Source organism: Cavia porcellus, unplaced genomic scaffold, assembly GCF_034190915.1.
Source record: "Cavia porcellus strain 051 isolate PalLab524CR breed Dunkin Hartley unplaced genomic scaffold, mCavPor4.1 scaffold_49, whole genome shotgun sequence".
NCBI classification, from domain to species: Eukaryota; Metazoa; Chordata; class Mammalia; order Rodentia; family Caviidae; genus Cavia; species Cavia porcellus.
Genome location: NW_026947532.1, coordinates 5,118,501 through 5,133,827, shown reverse-complemented (window position 1 = coordinate 5,133,827; position 15,327 = coordinate 5,118,501). Strand labels below are relative to the sequence as shown.

General features: G+C 61.0%; 1 long non-coding RNA gene across 1 annotated transcript in view; it reads left to right on the top strand.

Annotated features, from left to right (window-relative positions):
• Window positions 1–7,612: 7,612 nt before the first annotated feature.
• The window catches only part of LOC134474992 (uncharacterized), a 35,389-nt gene continuing 27,674 nt past the window's right edge, over window positions 7,613–15,327 (top strand). The window contains exon 1 of the long non-coding RNA XR_010045972.1: window positions 7,613–9,071. This is a non-coding gene — a long non-coding RNA (uncharacterized LOC134474992). The remainder of the gene's footprint in view (window positions 9,072–15,327) is intronic.

Sequence of the window (15,327 nt, the reverse complement as noted above, 5' to 3'; positions counted from 1 at the left end):
TCGGGACCCCCCAGGCAGGAGGAGATGGGGAGTCCGCGGCGCACATCAAGGAGGCCCCCAGCACGCACATCGCGTGCCAGGCTGTGCCCAGGTGCTGATATTTTCCAAGCGCACAGCGGGGGAAACGGTGCAGCCGGGTCGGGGCGCAGCTCCTCCACCCCTCGCCGCCCCCAAGCGCTCCCCGATACGCCCTCTGCCGAGGGCCGGGGGGGGGCGCAATGGGCTCGCAGCGAGGGGGAAGCGGAGCCTGGCCGGGCTGCCCCGGCCCCGGGGCCCCGGGAGATCTCAGGCCTGTCCTCCGCGCTGCACCCGATGGGGTCATGGGGGGGTCCGCGCTGCACCCCGGGGCGGGGTCCCGCGGGGGGCAGGGGAGCTGCACATTGTGCGTGCGAGGCCCCTCGTTTCGCTGCCTCACGCGCTGCCCCGCCGGCTTTTTCCCTTTCTCTCACTACTTTTTTTTTCTTTCTTTCCTGGAGCGGAGCCCGGCGCCAGGAGTCTGGAACCGGCCTGACGGGCTTCTGAGTTATGGAGGGGGGAGGGGCGGGGGCGGGGCGCCCCCAGCCCCCACCGCGGGCCGGGCGAGGGTCTGAACCCCGGCGCGGTCGCCTGCAGCCCCGAGGCCGCTGCTCGGGGCTCGCGGGGGCGGAGGGTGCGCGCTGCCTCGGCCTCCCCCGCTAGCGCCGCATTCCTTTCCGCTGAACCGGGCACCGCGCCCTGGCTGGCGGAGGAGGGGGGCTGGCTTGGCCCCCTCGGCTTCCCGGCTTCTTTCCCAGGCGCTTCCCGAGCCCCCAGGTCCCAGGCCTGAAGGGATCTCTGGATCCATCTTCAGAGTCCTGAACCTGCTCGCCCGGTCTCAGATCCCTGAGCCTCGGCTCTCCCCAGGTCTGGGGGTCCCCATCGTCTCCCCTCCCCATTGCTTTTGGGCCTGGGGCTTAGAGTGGGGCGCTCAGCCTTGGCTGAATCTGGCCAGGCGCCCTCTGCCCTAGGGCTTGAGAGGGGAGAGGGGAGGGCTCTGGAGTGGAGTTTTCCCGAGATCCCAAGCTGGGGGTACTGGAAATACAGTGCCCAGACCCTCAGGGCCCCTGGTATCCCAGGAGGGTGCTGAGGACCCCACCGAGGAGCCCCATTCCTCCCCCCCCCCCCCCCGGTTTAGTGCCGGCCAAGCCGTGGCTGAACCTATTTATTTTGGCCGCCCCACCCCCGCGCCACCTCCCTTCCAATCCTGCCTGCGCCCCAACACGTAGCGGGTCTGTGGGCTACCACGCACGGCGTGGACTTCCCTCCAGTTTCCCTGGGACCCGGGCTGGGGACAGGGCTGAGCTCCCTGGGGCCCCCACGGCTCCGCAAGGCCCTGATTTGTCACTGTTTGGTTTGGTTTTGGCATACTGCAGAGGGGACCCCGGGCCCTGTGCAGAGACCGGGCTCCAGCCCCTCTTCAAAAGCTCCTTCTTATTTTGAGACAGGGTCTTGCTGTTAAGTGACTGAACTGTTTGTGCTAGGCTGGAATTTGCGCCCTTCCTGCCTCAGCCTCCCAGAGTGCCTGAGGGTGCCACCTGTGGGCTTGGTTACTGTTATTTCCGATGGAAGCCCCCTCCCTGCCGGTGCCGGAGTCGGGGCCTCAGGAATGCAGAGCCTGTCTGGCGGCTCAGCGGCTGCTCCTCCTCCTCCCGACCCCTGCTGAGCCTACCCGGCTGCTGAGCAGAAATTTCCAGTCCCCTGGCAGAGCACGGATGAGTCAGGGTGTGGATCAGAGGCACTGCCGGGCAGGCTCTTTGGGCCCGGGTTTGGGCGCCCCAGATGTTCCCCAAGATCACAGAGCCCTCGGAGCGCCTTGCAGTGGGTAGGGGCAGGGGGTCCTCCATCGGGGGCCCCCAGAGTGGGGTTACTGGGAGGAAGGGGACCGTCTGTCCCAGGAACTGCGGCACCAAAGGGGCCACCTAGGAGTCCTGTGGCTGTCAGGAGTCGCAGGGTCCACTCATGGGGCCCCGACCAACTGACCCTCCCCTCGAATGCAGCGCTGTGCAGCACTGGCTGAGTAGCTCAGCCTCTCTGGGCCAATGACTCCAGTGGGCTTTGACAGGTGACCTTGGGCAAGTCTGAAGTGCACTGAGTGACATTGCCTGGACCTGCTCTGGGTGTTTTATGGACACTCACACGGTCCCTCTGGGAGATTTTCCATTAACTTTATTCTCCTGATGAAATAACCAGGGCTCAGAGAGGCGGAGTCACCTTACCAAGAACACACAGGGGCTGGGGATTTGCTCAGCAGCATAGGCGCTTTCCTTGCAAGTGTTCGGTTGTGAGTTTGATCCCTGGTACCGATCCCTGGTACCGATAAAAATGAAAAAGACAAAGAAAAAAAAAAAAAAAACAGCTGGGAGGTGGGAGGTGGCAGGGTCAGAACCGCAGTCCCTGTCTGAGTCTTTGAAGAAAAGGCAGCTCGCGTGTCTTAAAAGATGTCACGTTTTCCAGTGCCTGTGACAGGCAGGAAGACATCAAGGGTGTGGTCATAAAAATAAGGGTGCCTAGAAATGAAAATAGGGAGCCATGAAGGGCCTTTGAGCAGACATGAACAGTGTCCTAAAGTGGTGGCAGACCCCTGTAATCCCAGCATTCAGGAGGCTGAGGCAGGAGGATCACTACAAGTTTGAGGCCAGCCTGGGCTACATAGTGAGATCCTGTCTCAAAAAACAAAAGGAGGTCATATGAAGAGAAAAAGGGAGCCTGGAGAAAGAGGGGTCAAGGAGGCCAAGGCCATCTGTCCCTCGAGCCACTCCAGCTATTGCCCTTGGCCTGCTCAGGTTCCCAGGATGGGTGTTATGGTCACCGCTCTGCCAACTCCTATTCACTCTGCAAAACCTAGTGCAACTGTTACTTCGGGGCTGGCAATTTAGCTCAGCGGCATAAGCACCTGCCTTGCAAGCAGGCAGTCATGAGTTCGATTCCCGGTACCGATAAAAAGAAAAAAAAAGTGTAAAACTGTTACTTCCTGTGCAGGGAATGGCCTGACATAAACCCTGCTGTTTTGTCCGTGTTCCCAGGGAGGGAGGAGAGGTTTGGGGAACGCGGCTGAGAGCCCCTCAAGTGGACAGATGGGAACACTCAGCTCATCCTGGATGCTGGAAGTTTGGGGCGGAGCAGGCCTCTGTGAGCTGAAGGTCACTGGACACCGCCAGGGAACATGGGTTTGAGGCTAGAGGAGGGCAAGTTCTAGGAGAGAACTGGAGATTGAGTGGCCTTCCTGCCTGCCCAGAAGTGACCACAAACCCCTCTCTGGTCCCCAGGCCACTAAGGCAGGAGGGGGAAGGAAGTCATGCATTGACACAGGTGACCCAGGAGCCCCAGCCCAGGGAACACTGAGTCTTAGGCTTGAAGAGCCGCTTGGGGCCTGGACACAGCCCACAGCTGAGGACAGAGAATCTCAGTGCCTGGCAGGGAGGAGGAACAGGAGCATTTGGATTATTAGATGGATGGACGGACAGACGGACGAATGGATGGATAGATGGGTGGGTTGGTGGATGGATGGGCAGAAGGAAGGATGGGTGGGTAAATGGATGGAAAGATGGGTGGATGGATGGAAGGATGGGTAGGGATAGGTGGATGGATGAGTGAATTCCTGACCCCAGGCCCCAAGCAGGAGGTACCCCAAAATCTAGGCGCCTGATCGCTGCCATCAGTGTGGTTTCTGGGACAAAGGGGTCATCGTGGTGGGTTGCTAAAGTCAGGGCTCCGGACTCAGACGTTTCTGGGCTCCAGCTCTTTCCCTCACTAGCTGGACCAGATGACTCAGTTTCCCCACTGCAAGCAATGTCAACAGATGGCAGCAGCTGCTGCCCAGTGCGTTGGACAGGCCCTGGGGGAGGGGACCATGTGGCCCGCCGTCTGCCAGGCTACAAACGGCCCAGGAGAGTGCACAGTCAAACTGCGTAAACCGCTCGGTCGCGGGGACGTCTCAGCCCATCTCCAGGCCTCAGTTTCCCCTATCTGGTCAGTCAGGCCCTGCTGGCCCAGATGGCCTTGTCGCATCTCCCTGCCCAGGGCAGACATGTGTGCATGCACACACGGGCACGAGCAGTGTGGACGCCCCCGCCTACCGGGCACAGCCCCACACTCCGCCCCACGCCACGTCCTCCAGGACCCAGCCTGGGCCTGGCCCTGGCCCAGGGGAGCAGCGGGCAGTGCTGACCCTCTACGCCCCGACCCTATACCCCTGTACATCCCTGCCCCTCCACCACACACTGGCACCCCCAAATCTGCTGAGTGCTCACTGCTGGCGCGGGTAGGCGGGGGTGGGAGCTAGAGGGAAAAAGCCAACGACTCAGCCGTGAAGAGGGGTGCGGGAGGGGGTGCAGGCAAGGGAAATGACAGCCCGCGGTCCCCCTGAGTCCCGGCTCATGAATATTAATGCGGCGGTAATTAAAATGCAGGGGCGCAGCGGGATGGATGCAGCAGCCTCCGGAGCGCGGGGAGCGAGCGCGGGGGCAGTAGCGCGCGCGGGGGGGGGGGGTGCCCTCTTCCCGGTCCTTCCGAGCCCAGCCCCGCCCCCCTGCTCTCGGCCCCGCCCCCGGTGACGTCACCCGGCTGAACTTTCCACTTCCCGCCCGCGGTCTCGGGGCGCTGAGTCACCGCCGCCCCCGGCTCGGCCCTGGCCGGGCGGCGCCTGTCTGCGCAGCGCGAGGCCTCCGGTGCCCCGTCCGCCCCTCAGCAGATGCTCAGCAAAGCTGCAGACTCACAGGGTGCATGGCTCAGCCGGGCAAACGTAGGACGAACGGGCCACCCGGGCTCGCAGGGCAGCCATGGAGCCGGATTTCTGCGCCTGGAGTGACTGTTCTGGCGGGGTGTCACCTAGTAGACCCCCAGGACGGCGCCAGGAGCTGTGCCCCCTCAACAGGGCGTGGTGGCCCACGCCTCCTATCCCGATACTTGTTAGACTGAGATAGGATTGCAAGTGCGAGTCCAGCCTGGGCTGTCTCCCAAGATCCTGTCTCCAAAGGCCTGAGAATGGGGCTCAGTGTGAAGGTTCCAGGTTCAAACCCCAGCTCTCTGGGTTCTGTCCCACAAGGGGACAGGGACTGGGGGAGAAGGGCGCACAGGGAGGGCCTTGCCAGGTCTGGAGGCGGGCTCCTACCTCATTTGTAATCCCAAGCAAAGCAGAGCTCAGCGCCTCAGCAGGGAACAGCAAAGTCCCTTTTGCAGAGCACACTAGGCCTGCTGTGGGGGGCAACAGGGCCGTTGCTGGACTCTCCCCACCTGGGTTCAAGCACAAGACGCCCCCACATCCCCACATCGTCCTCCTGGCTCCCTGCAGCCAGTGGCGCTGGGAAATTTTATGAGCAGTTCGGTCTTCTTTTGTTTGTTTGTGCTTTGTTGAGACAGTCTTGCTGTGGACTGTGGTCCAGGCTGGCCTTGAACTCACTGTGTTACCCAGGCTGACCTCAAACTCAGGGCCATCCTCCTGCCTTGGCCTCCCAAGTGCTGACCCTGTAGTTTTTGATGTCTTTCTGGGCACTTTGATCCAAAACCGCCCCCCTTCCCGCACCTGGGACAACAAGGGACAACAACGATGCATACACTGTGCCCTGCCACCCCCAAATCCGTCACCTAGAGTGCAAAACCTCGGTACTGGATTTTGACATAGAATCTTGAACCCAGTTTACCGATGGAAACCAAGACCATTTCGGCTGCTCTTGGGGCTGAGCAGGGATGAGGATCCTGACCTCCACCCAGCCTCATGCACGTGCCATGTGCCGCAAACTCAAACTCGCATGACAGGGACACATAGGCCATGCATGCACATTGGAGGAGGGTGTGGCTGCCCCCTCTGACCCCTACGTTGTGCCTGTACCTTGGCCTGGACCTCTAGGAAAAGCAGGGATCCTTCCCCACTCAGATCACCCTCCCAAGCCTCTTCAAACCCAGCCCCTTCCGTGTTTGGCTGGGCACCATCCGCCATTCCTCTGGAGCTTCCCTGGCCCAGGACTCTCTAGGGCTTGATTGATCCCACTCCTACCCCAGCTCAGGCAGAGCCAGTGTCTGGAGGTCACTTCCTTCAGGGACCTCAACCTTTTCATCTGTAAAATGGGCAAACTGCCATGGCCCTCACAGGAACTCGGAGATGCGCCAGTAGAAGAAATATGTGGCCAGTGGGACCCTGTGGGACTGGGGCTGCCAAGAGTTGGGTTCTGGGGTGCCATCCCTGCCCTAGGTGAGTGCTCCAGCCCCACTGGTCCGGGTCCCCTTAACACCCTTCCTGTGAGCCTGTGGGAGGTGCCTCCTGCCAGCCCCAGGAGAGGGGCAGGACTTAGGAGGAGCTGTGGGAGTCCAGCACAGTGCTCTTTATGGTTTGTTTTGTGGTACTGGAGACTAAACCCAGGACCCCAGCCCTTTGTAACTGGGATCATCCTGCCTCAGCCTCCCAGAGTGCTGATACGTACACTGCACACCCATCTAAATCCTCTCATGGGTCCCTCCTCCAGCTGGAAAAGTGAACACCCTTCCCTGACCCAGGTGCCAGAGGGGTGAAGGAAGAAATTCAGGCTCCTCTTCCCTGCTATGTGGCCTCAGACAAGTTGCCGTGCCTTTTTGAGCCACCATGTCCTATCCTCCTCTGGAAAATGTTCCCAGTCCCACAAGACTGGGACCAAGGACTCCCTATGTGTGTGTGTAGCCTTGGCAGGGGCAACACCAGCTTAACTGCCCCAATATTGCAATCACACCACCTACAAGACCAGGCCTCGGGAGGCATGGCAGATGGGGAAACTGAGGCTGGAGTGGGAGTGGAGATCCCATGCCCCAGGCCACAGAGCTCCTCCACTCCAGGCATGCACACCTGTCATACCAGCATTCTGGGAGGCTGAGGCAGGAAGATCTCCAGTATGAGCCCTTCCTGGGCAGCTTAGCAAGACCCTGTCTCAAAACAAAAACTAAACAATGGCTGTGGGCATTGCTCAGTACGAAGGCCCCAGGTTCAGTTCTCAGTACAGCAAAAGAGAGAAAGGAATTGGTGTGAGGAATAAGTGAGTTCACATGTGTAACACACTTAACAGTAAGGCCTGGCGCAGGGTTAGGAATGTGACAGGTACTAGCTGCCAGTCTGTCTCCTGGTTTCTGGTCCAGCACAGATGTAATCCCCAGCAGCATCAGGGACCCTTTGGGGACACCTCCCTGTGGACACCTCAGAGATGGAGTGGTGGCTGACTGCCCACACCTGTCGGGGCATTCAGAACCAGGCCCACTTGGGACAGCACAGCTGATCAGCTTGTTACCATGTGGTTTCTGCCGGCCTGGACGTCAGCAAGATCCTTGGGGAGGCGACCTGTAAGCTGAGGTTGGTGAGATGAACAGGACGCACTGCGGCTCCAGGCAGAGGGAGAACCGATGCAGGCAGAAAGAACAGTGCTGTCCGAGCTGATGCAGAGACAAGGTGCAGCCACTAAGCCAGGCTGTGCAGAGAAAGCCGTGGGGGCTGGGGATGACACACACACACACATGCACAGGGGTCTAGAGCCAGGCCCTCCAGAGAAGGGAGGAAGTGGCTGGGCGGTGCTCTGGAAAGATCTATCTGGCTGACATAGGGCAGAGTGGGCAGGGAGTGAGGCTGGGATTCCAGAGGGGAAAGGAGAGGAACAGGCAGGGAATGGGACCTGGTCCACCCAAGGTTGCCATTTGGCTGGGGATCAGAAGGAGCTTGGGAGCTGGCCAGAGTGAGTTCTGTGGCTGGACACTCAGGAGCAACATCAGGAAGACCCTCTGTCCAGTGGGTCATTGCAGGGACTCAGTGGGAGGAGCTGCAGATTGGAATTCCATGGAGACACAGGTTGGCCGCAACCCTGGGACCCTGGAGCTCTCAGCCCTACCTGGCCTGTGCTCCTGAGGCTCATCTGAGCTGCCCCTGTGGGGACACCACAACCCTTAGGGTAGCAGCTATGGAGTGTCTGCACCTGGGGGCACATAGCCCTGCCTGGGAGTGGAGAGAAGAGGGGCTGGCTGGGCACTGGGAGCCGGTTGGCTGTCCCCACCAGCAGTGCGTTGCTGCTGGGGTACGCTCCTAAAAGGAGGCTGAGACCTTAAAGTACAAACCCACCCCTCCAGGCCTAGGTGTCCTTACGGTGATGGTGTATTTGTCTAAAAAGGAGGACAGCGCACATTTTCTTTAGCAGTTTGTTAGCTGGATTTATAACCTGAGAATAATGTGGCCCGAACTGTACACCTGCTCAGCACTGACCGTCTATCCTGCCCAGACATGAGTGGCCATCTCGGGCAGCTGACCCCTAGCCAGCGTGTATCGGCGTGCATCACCGGAGATCCCATGGCTTCCTTCGCAGCTTCCCAGTCCCACTTCTGCACCCCCAGGCCTCCGGTGGCCCCCCGCCTTTGTCCCAGGGTCCTGTGCCATCCCCTGCATGTTCGATTGCAGCCTCCCTGGAGGCCATGGCTGGCTCTCAGCTTGTCATTGGTTTTATGTGTTCACTGCGGCCTGTGTCCTAATCCGGCCAGCCGGACAACGATCCTGTCCCTGCAATGGGAAGCAACCCTCCCCGTAGGAGCTGTGGCCTTGCCTGGAGTCACATTGCCAGCTCTGGACTCGCTCGCTGTGCGACCTTGGGACGCAGCTTTGCTGCTCTGAGCTGTTTTTCTCTCCGGAAATCTCATAATAATAACGGCACCTCTTGCAGCGCAGAGGCAGAATGTGGAACGCGGAGCCCACGTGTGCCCGAAGCTTGGCAGGCGAGCCGAGCATTGGGGAGGGCGCGAGTGACAGCATTCGCTGCTGTTTACAGATGAGCAAACGCCAAGCTCAGCGAGGGGGCGCGGTTGCCCAAGGTCACACAGCTAGGAGAAGCAGGGAGGTCCACGCCGGGTCGATGAGACTTGAGCGCTAACCGGTGGATGCTCCGATCGCCAAGTTGCTACCCCCAGAACCTCGTCTAGCCCAGAGGGGCCTCGGGTGCCCGCAGCCACGTGGAGGCAGCAGAGACTGCAGAACTCGAGCGGCGTGGAATGGGTTAACGTGCCCGCTGCATTGGGCCGGCCTCCGCAAGAAGCAGCCAATGGACGCCGGGGGCTACGAGGTAAGCAGCCAATGGCCGTGCGCGGCGATGAGGTAATGTCCGGGCGCGCCGAGTGGGCGGGGCCGCTAGGGCGGCCGGTGGAGTTCAGCCTTCCTCCCCGCCGGAGCTCACCTTTGACCTTGGCGCTCCCGGTTTCGTCCCCATCTAGTCCAGGCCAGACTCCACCCTGGACCGAGGCCGCCCCCCGTAACTGTGGTGCAAGCCCCGAAACGTCCTGGCCTGAGTCACACCCTCCGGGCCTCAATTTCCCTTCCTCCCGCAATGGTGCCCGCGCCGAGGACCCGGAGTCCCCCAGGACAAGTGGACCCCACTTGTCCCTCGGCTGTCCGCACAGCCCCTCTCCCATGCCTTCGCTGCCACCGCCCCACGAGTTAGCCTGGGAGGTCGGAGGTCAGAGTACGCCCCGCTCGCCGCAGCCCTGGGATCGCCGGGCACGAAGCGGTTAAGGTTCCGCCAGGGCTGATTACTCAGCGCAAGGAGGAGGAGGGGGTGCCTGCTATTCTCAGGGGCGCCCGGGCGCGGGAGGGCTGCTCGGCGGGAGCTGCTGCTTCCCAGAAAGTTGATTATTTTTAACCCAGGAAGAAGAAAGGAAGGAGGCGAGGGAGAAGGCTCAGAGAAAGGAGAAGAGCGGAGAGGAGGGGTGGGGACAGGTCGGGAAAAGGGGGTGGGGAGGGACAGTAGGGGACAGAGGCAGCTCCGACCCAGCTGCGGGGGGTCTGGGCAGTGGTGTGAGGTGAGGGCACCTCCACCTTCTGCCCATCTTCTGCGCGCCACCTTTGCCCCACCTGAGAGCAGGCTGGGCCAGACCTGAGCAGGGGTTGGGGAGCACCAGGGAACCCCCACCCCATCCTGGGTGCCCCCATCAAATGTCCTTGTCCTTGTCCTTGGGACACAGGAGCCTTGGGGAAGGGGACGGGAGGGCGGCTTGTGGTCTCAGGTGGGGAGTCCCTGGCACAGTGGGCCTCTGTGTGGGGCTGGCTGAAAGCAGACTCCAGAGGATGACTGAGAGGGTGCTGGGGCCCCAGTCACAGAGGAGGGGGTCACAGGAGCGGACAAGGGGCTTACAGCATGCAGGCTGCATGAATGACTGCATGGGGGGAAGTGGGGTTGGGAGGATCCAGGGGCCCGACCTCTGCAGGGTCTCAGGAGTCTCCCCAAGGGTCCCCGGGGACCACAGTGGTTCAGTAGGTGACTGGCAGGGGCGGAGAGGGACCCAGGGGTCAGTGTGGCCAGCATCTTGGAAGAGGTTTGTAGGGGGATGGTAGCCAGGGACAAGGAGGACCCAGGGGACAGCCAGAGCGCAGAGCCAGAAGGGCAGAGGACTTAGTAACTGGTGTGGAGGTGAGGGAGGCTGCTGGGGCTCGGGGCTCACCTGGGTTCCAGCTTGTGCTATGACAGAGGCTGACACTGTCCCTGGGGTGGGGGCAGAGGACAGGGAGAGGGGCAGGTGCCCAGGATTAGCTGGAGGATCCAGTGGGCGCTGGCAGGGCCTGCTAGGCACAGGGACAGCCAGGGCACGGGAGCTGGCAGGGATCCTGGAACACACAGGCAGGCCGAGCAGAGGGCCTGCCACAGGGCTGAGGCCAGGGAGACCACCAGAGCCCGTTCACGTGAGATGGACAAGAGGGGACCCAGGCCACCCACCAGTGCCAGGGTTGTGGCCCTCACTGGAGGGCAGAGTTTCCCCATGTCTGGGTCACCAGCCCGCAGCTCCTCCAGGGCACGGTGTCTTTCCAGGCCTGATTCTGGAAGGAGGCTGGCACTGTGGCCTGTCCCCTCCCTGTCATCAGCTGGGGACAGTCTCTGTGCTCACCAGGACCCAGGGTAGTTGTCAACACAGCCACAAGCGGACCCAAAACCCCAGGAGCTCCAAAAGCACAGGTGTGGAGAGGAGAAAGGGCTGGGACTGCGTGCCTCAGTTTCTCCACCTTGGGTCTGCTGAGCTTGGCCTGGCGACTCAGTTATGTTTGCAGCCACAAAACCTTACAGCCGGGCCGGGGATTTACCTTAATGGTATAAGGCCCTGACCATCAAGCACAACGTTGTGAGTTCAATGCCTGGTACCAAAGATAAAAAAAAAAAAAACTCACAGCCTTGAGTTCCTTCCCCTGCAGCTCTGACCCTGCCTGCCACCCCTTGGGCCACATGCCATGACCCCTTGCCCACCAGCCCTTCCACCTACCACGGTCCCCAGTGCAGAGTGACGGTTAAGGTAGGGAGGGGGACAAATCGGAGTTCCAGCCCATCTCAGAGGAGCTCTGGAGAGCTCATAGGGCTTCTGCCTTCCTGTTTCTTCTGTAAAATGTTTCTCAAGAAAAGCAACCAAAGAGCTAGGGATGGTGGTGCCTCCCCGTGATCCCAGCTGCTCAGGAGGCTGAGGCAGGAGAATTGCAAGCTCAAGGCCAGTCTGAAACCTGCAAGCCCGGGATCTTAATCACCCCTCTACCCTCTAGGCTTGGGGTCAGGGACACGCAGCCCCAGGCCTCCTGTTCCTGCCGGCTGGTGGGTGAAAAGATGGAGGTAGGAGCCACTTGTGTGTGGTCACTGTCACCACACTCCAAGCAAGGGAACCTGCGTGCAGGCTGCGTCCCAACCCGGGACCCTCTCTGCTCCCCTCCCAGCCACACACAACGGCCGGGCTCCCTCCGGGCGGAGGAGCCGTCCCCACCAGGCGCCCCACATTGGCTTTCACACCGGGTCCCCAGGGCTGCGGGCACAAAGGGGGAGGCCGAGGCAGAGAAAGAGCCGCCGCCGGCGGTGGGGACTCTGCTCGGCTTTCTTCCTCCCTCCTCTTTGTTAAGCTCCCTTTCAGCTGCACCGCCAGAGCCTGGGTGTTCACTCCGATAATTGCTGCGTCTAGACAGTGTCTGGGACCTGGGCCCTCTCCTGCCTGGGCTGGCTGCCGGCCCCCAGCTCCCAGGCCCAGCCTCGGCCCTGCCCGCTGCCCTGCATTCCCACAGCCTGGCCCCGCCTGTCCTCGCCCCACTCTGTCCCCTGCACGGTGGCCAGAGATTCGGAGATTCGAGGACCGAGGGCCAGCTCTGCCCCTGGCTGGAGGCTTCTGGGGTCCTGTGTTTTGTTTATTCTTCTAGACAGGGTCTTGTGATGAGTTCCGCCAGCCTTGAACCTCTGTGTAGCCAGGCTGGCCTCCAGCTCAGGTGGATCCTTCTGTCTCGGCCTCCCGAGCACTGGGATGTCAGGTGTGCTTGAAACAACCTTCCAGCCCCTTAAGCCATACCATCGTGTCCCACGCCTGATGGGATCCCTGGATGTGAGCCAGGGAAGCCTCAGGAGACCTGTAAGGAAGAACTTCCGGGGTCTCTGACCGGTGCACACGGATGAGGTGGTTTCTAGAAATGCAGCAGGTAAAAAAGAAAAACTCAAATCAGCCCAAGATGGGGGCAGGAAGCCATCACCCTCCACCCCGACTCCCCAGCTCTGCCATGGGGGAGCCTGAGGCACAGCAAGGGCTGGGTTTGCCTGCCACCCTGTGCATCTTCATCCCCCTCCTCCTCCCAGGGCCCCACAGACACACAGAAGCAGGAATGAGCCTGTGGTTTCCCTGCATGGATCAGGACACAGAGGCCCAGAGGGGTTCAGTCGTCTGCCCCAAGTCACACAGCCAGGAATTGAGGAGCCGGGTTTTCGATAACACGGAGTACCTGGACGGAAGTGAGCCCTTGGTTCAGGGAAAACAAGAACCCAGGCTGCCGGGTGTGACTGCCAGGGACCTGCTTTGTGCCACAGAACAGAGGTGCAAGAAATGTCACTGCCGGTTTCTGGTTCTTCCCTCTGGGCTTCCCGAGCCTGGCCACTGGGGAGACAGACATAAAGGGGACAGGTGGACATGGATGGGGCAGATTCAAGAAATTCAAAAAATAAGGGGGTATAAGATGAAAATCGCCCATCTGGAGGAGAGATCGGAATGTGATGAGCCAGCAATCTAAGAAGGCTTCCTGGAGGAGGCTGCATTCCAGGTGATCACGAGCTGGGAGGTTGGAAGGCAGGCAGACAGTGTCAGGTACAGGGAACCTTGGCCTGGGAAGGCCCCGGGTTGTCTAGGAGAACCAGGTCCCTTGGTGGCTTTGCTGTAACTGGAGCCAGCTGGGCAGGAAGGGCCTTGAGTGCCAAGCCAAGAGCCTGGACTTACGCAGGGCTGCAGGAGGTGAGGCTGTGGAATGGGGCTCAAGGAGAGGCCTGGGGTCACAAATGGACAGCCACTTCCACTTCTCAGGCCCTTGTGATCCTGCGCCACACACCACCCCAGACCACCCTCTCCTTGCCCTCCCCCTCCCTCCCTCCTTGTTCAAACACCTTGGAAGTCCACTCTGCAATCTGCTGCTACCTCCCCCCCCCCCTTTTCCAGGACTGGGGATTGAACCCCAGCTCTGCATTGAGCTGTATCCCCAGCCCTCTTTAAATTTGTCATTTTGAGACAGGGTCATGTTAAATCACTAAGTTCCCCAGCATAGGCTTCAACTTGTGGTTCTTCTGCCTCAGTCTCCCAGAGTGCAGGAATCACAGGAAATTGCCCCCTCACCTGGCTCTCTGGACCCGCCTTAAAAGGACAAAGCCACCAGCTTGGGTCACAGTACAGCAGCCCAACTGGGAGCCAGCGAGGCTGCTCCTCTGCCCCTCTGTTCTCCTGGCCTGGCCTGATGGGTGATGTTGGACTGGGAATCAGGGATACTGGTACGATGACATCCACTGTGGTGGCTTTAGACCAAAAACACTGCCTGAGGGCTGATCTGATTGGGAGTTTACATCCTGGCAAAGGAAAGATGCAGGTGTGGGCTGGTGATAGGAGGCAGCCCCATGTCTTGCCCAAGGGCCTTTGCACTTGCTGCTCCTGCAGTTGGATATTCTTCCCAGATGTCTGCTGAGATGGCTCCCTCTCTCTCCCCAGCTCTTCTCAAATGTGACCTCTTCTTGGGCTGGGGATTTAGCTCGGCAGCATAAGCGCCTGCCTGGCAGGAGTGAGGTCGTGAATTCAATCCGGTTCAGTCCCCAGTACCAAAAAAAAAAAGTGACCTCTTCTGAGGAGCATTACCTCAGCCTCCCAGCTCAGCCTCCCCTAGTGCCTTTCAAGGGACACTTGTTTTGTTCTAATTTGTTTTGTTTTGATTTGAGAGGGGGTCTCACTACGTGGTGCAGGCTGGCCTAGAATTCAAGGTGATCCTTCTGCCTCAGCCTCCGGGTGCTGGGATGACAGGTATGTGCACCACCTCGGGCTGGTAGCGACGGATTCCCATTTGTTCCCATTTGTTAGCTCCGAGGGATCCGAGCTCCGGGAGGGGCGGTCGCTGGGTCCGCGCCCCAGGACGGAACCTGCCAGGGCGCGCACCGAGCGTGGCTCGGAAGGGGTCTTTGTCTCCGGAGTCTGGCGGTGCAGGAGGCCGGGGGTACCCAGCTGGCGCTCGCAGCGTTCCCGTCGCTCCGCCCGCGGAGTGGGCGTCGTGGGCCCCAGGCTCCAGGCAGGAGCTGTGGGGGCGGCGGAGACAAAGAGCCGCCGCCCCCCGCCCGCGCCCCGGGCGCCGCAGCCGCCAGAAGGCCATGCATAATTCATGGCGAGCCGGGCGCAGGCCGCGGGCTGCACCCGGGCTCCGCGCCCGCCGCTCCGCCTGCCCCCCGCGTCGCCGCCTCGCTGCTCTCGGTTCCTTCCGCGGGGCGCGAGCCCCACCCACCCCAGGGGAGCCCAAGCCCGGGCGGGGGGGGGGTGCTGGGCGGGCTGAGGGGACCACGGCGGACACAGGGACCCAGTGTCCTGGGCCAGGCCCTGGCCCCTCTCCACGACGGCCACCAAGCGCTGGCCTGGGGTCTGGAGCCGCCTCCCTGTGCTCGGCTGCAGAATGACGGGACTGGCCTTGAACACGTGTGAGCCTCCGGCCGCACTCCGTCGGTCGGTGGGAGCACAGAAGCCGCTCAGGGCCTGTGCCTTCCCGCGGACCAGGTGCCTGCAGGGAGCCTGGATCTAGGGAGCCCCAGGAAATGGGGTATTTTACAAGCACGGTGGGGGAGACCCTCTTGGTGATAGAAGTGTTGCCCCACCTCAGTCCCCTGCACACCACCGAATCCAGGCAGAAGTAAGGAGAGGGAGGGCTGAGTGGGAGTCACATCCTGGGGCCTGGGGTCCACTTCTGAGTCACTTCTGAGTGCCTCCACAAGGGTCTCAGAAGACATCTCAGCCCAGGTGTGATGGTACATGGTCGTAATCTCAGCACTCGGGAGGCCGAGGCAGAAGATCACCATGAGTACA